Source organism: Lipotes vexillifer, unplaced genomic scaffold (assembly GCF_000442215.2).
Source record: "Lipotes vexillifer unplaced genomic scaffold, Lipotes_vexillifer_v1.1 scaffold71, whole genome shotgun sequence".
NCBI lineage: Eukaryota > Metazoa > Chordata > Mammalia > Artiodactyla > Lipotidae > Lipotes > Lipotes vexillifer.
Genome location: NW_006793703.1, coordinates 1,223,159 through 1,227,156, shown reverse-complemented (window position 1 = coordinate 1,227,156; position 3,998 = coordinate 1,223,159).

Below are 3,998 nucleotides of genomic sequence, written 5' to 3'. Positions count from 1 at the left end.
GACACACTTCTAGCCACTGTGGGTCAAACGGAAGTGGGGTGGGCGGCAGAAGGAACCTAGTTCATCTAGTTCATTGCCTGTGAGCAGAGGGGGCTCTCCATCCACACTCACCCCTGCATTTTCTTTTCCTCCTAAGCTTATACTGCCATGTGATATTTGCTGCCCCCTGCTGGCTACACATGAGTGAAGACATTTAATGACTGCGGGAGCCCTTGTTTACTATTGGCAGTTAGACCTTCATAGTAACCATCACTACAGTACTCTGGCCAAAACTATCAGTGGGGAACTTGTAAAAGCATATCAGGCACTGTACAAAGCTTTTTACATACATTGTCTGATTTAATCTTCAAAGTGATTTTGTGAGGTAGGTATTAATATTCCCACTAAACAGAGGAGAATCTGACTCACAGAACAATTAAATGGCTTGTGCAAGCTCCATGCTGGTAAATGGCAGGGCTTGGATCCAAATCCAGTTGTGTCGGACTTCAAAGTCCACAGACTGAACCACTCTGCAAATTTACGTTCCCAGAAGGCTATATCGTGGATGGGCTCACCTCTCCCATATTCGGTCAACACAGACAAGCCACAGGCCCATGTGCCTCCTTTCTCCATCCATCCACATCCTGGCAACCTCCCACATAGTTTTCTCCTCCATCACCAAGCCCACGACCCTTCCAGTCTCCTCTTTCCTTCCTGGTTTTTGTACAATGTGTTTCCCTCCTGCTGACCACAAACATCCACCCAAATCCAGAGAGCTCTGGATAGAATTCAAGAGGTCTCGGAACTTGGACAGGGAAAAAAATTATGTTCTACTGTGAATATAGAAAACAAACAGAAATGGTACCTGTGATTTTGTTGCTGAAAGAAATCACAGGCATTTCTGTATCATGTCACCATTGTCACAGATATCTCAAAATATCATTTAAGCACATCACTTCTTTGAAATTACAGTAGTTACTAAATCTGTCATTAGACCTGTTATTTAATTATTAATTAAAAAGCATGTGTATTACTATATCACAGATTTGGTTTTTTTCAATATTTTGATTAGCATTTTTCAAAATTATGGAATTTCTTTGTTATACTGTGCATTTAATGTTATGTACTAAAAAATTCTACTTAGATGGGTGTCCAAAGTCTTCTGCAGCCTGCCCAGGGGTCCTGGCATGATAAATGGTTAGGATCGCTGCCCTTGATTCTATGCTAGGCTTTGGGCCTCCTGACCCAGATCACATAATACAGCAGTGACAAGCAGTTGGAGTTCTCCAAATAGGATGACCATGTGATTTATCTTCCAAACCAGGACCCTTCTGAGTTGAAAGGGGACACTATTAATAATTATACTGGGACAAGTGTAAACTGAGACATTTGGTCACCCCACCCGAATAGCATGCATTCTGGAAACTGAGGAATTAGATAAGAAAATGCCAGGTGATTAAATGTAACTTACAAACATCAATATAAAATCTCACCCTATCTATAAATATTGCTGCTGATAAAACTAGATTATCTCTTAAATTACAACCAGAAAAAAAATAACGAATATAAAGTATACTGACTTCAAAATAAGTAATTATAGTATGTAATAATAATATAACACACTAATGTACCCTTTACCGTAGACCAAGCACCGTCTGTCCTAATTGGTAGGTACTATTATTATCCTCATCTTACAAAAGAGGAAAACTTGGCCAGCATCACACAGCTAGAAGGAAGCAGAGCAGAGTCACAAATCCACACACACTGGCTACCGTGTCTATGCTCCAAGCCATGGCCTCCACTGCCTCTTTGAGACCTTGTAACATTAGGAAATTTCACGATCTGAATGTAATCCAGCAAAATAGCAGATGGAATACAAGAGATTAGTCTTGTTTATCTCCAGCACTGTACAGGGTAGAAGCTGCTTTTATTCTAAATCACAAGATCCAGTTATTTGAAAGACATTCCCCAGAGAAGAAAGGGGAATCTTTCTGTGGGAAGATTCCCACAGAGCAATTCCTTTAAGACGCCTAAATTGTAAATAACTCTTCCCAGGCGCTCACCATTTTCCTTTGATTGCAACCGCTAGCTCCTGTTGGAGAGGCAGTGATCCAGAGCATGGGCTTGAAGTTGAAATTCCGGACACGTATTACCAAGCTGAGCAGCCTTAGGTAAGTCGCGTAGTCTTCTGGCTGCACTTTTCTCATCTGCGGAATGGAAATAATGGTAAACCTCACCGGTGTTGGTGAGGAGTAAACGAGCCTGGTCAATATGTAATACACAGCAGCAATTATTCCTATCATTATCATTTTATTTTAACCATTCTGTCCCCAAACGCATCCCTCTTTATTACTCTGAGTGTTTCCATGTGCTCTTCAACCTTTTTTCCCCCATCCTGTAGCTATCTTTGGGTGACTGTGAGAACATGTGCTTATACAGCATTTACACCAGAACTCATTTGGCTGATGCAACGTAAACTCTGACAGCTGGAAGTGAGACCGGGGTGGGGGGTGGGGGGCGGGTACGTGCTCTCAGGTTTATCACATCTTCTCGATTTGCCCACTCCGCAATAGCATTTGTGCCTGAGCTCTTTATTTGCATTTTGCTGAGCCGACATGAATTTTTATAAGTTCGGGGGTGTCTGGAGAATTCTTCAGTACGAATTGAGTTGACAAAAAACGGGATGGATCATTTATCACCTTCGTGGAAACAAGATGAGGTTCTGTTTTCAACTGAAATAAGAAATTACAAAAGATTGCTGGGCCTGACCGTGTGAAAAATTAAAATGGTAAAAAAGGAAGAAAATTCAAAATAAAAAGGGAAGACATAGCTTTGGAAATGTTCACATCAATGTGAAAAAGGGTTAATAAATATGGTTATATAAGACCACTTTTTAAAAACATTTTGGTTGCATCCTCCACGAAGAAAAATAACATTTTACATCCTGACCCACTACATACATTGAAAAAAAAATTTCACACACAAAAAACTCACTATGTGTGAGTTATTTTTATATAATTTTCTTTTTTTTTTTTTTAGCGGTACGCGGGCCTCTCACTGTTGTGGCCTCTCGCGTTGCGGAGCACAGGCTCCGGACGCGCAGGCCCAGTGGCCATGGCTCACGGGCCCAGCCGCTCCGCGACATGTGGGATCCTCCCGGACCGGGGCACGAACCCGTGTCCCCTGCATCGGCAGGCGGACCCTCAACCACTACGCCACCAGGGAAGCCCTCTTATATTTTTATTCTATTCTAATTTTTTCATTAATGCTGGTCTTGAGCCACTTAATCAATTTCATAATCTACTAATGAATTGTGACTTGCAGCTGAAAAAACAGTGATCTCAAGAGCTCTTATAAATACATTATTGGATAAAGAATATATGCAGATATTTTTATGTGTAAAACAATTTTTTGCAATTTTTAAAATACAGAAAAACCATTTTTAAATAGAGAAAAATCTCAGCCTCAGTACTCACCCAAGACATACAAATTATAAGCAATGATAAAATACAATTTCACCGATTAATCATTATAGTAAAGGTTTTTCTTTAATGCAGTTATTTATTTATACCCCACTTCAATTCAAAACAAATTTGAGGTGGTTTTATGTACCAAAACTGCCAAACACAATGGATGGTAGAATCTGTCGATGCAATTTTGAGAAGCAATTTGGTGGTACATTTGTGGAGTCATAAAAATGTTCGTACCCAAAAGTAATTTCACTTCTGGGAATTTGTCCCAGTGAAGCAGCTCTAAGACAAAGAAAAATCTCTATGCACAACTTTTTTTTTTTTTTTTTTTTTGCGGTACGCGGGCCTCTCACTGTCGTGGCCTCTCCCGTTGCGGAGCACAGGCTTCAGACGTGCAGGCTCAGCGGCCATGGCTCACGGGCCCAGCCGCTCCACGGCATGTGGGATCTTCCCGGACCGGGGCACGAACCCGTGTCCCCTGCATCGGCAGGTGGACTCTCAACCACTGCGCCACCAGGGAAGCCCTATGCACAACTTTTTATATCATTA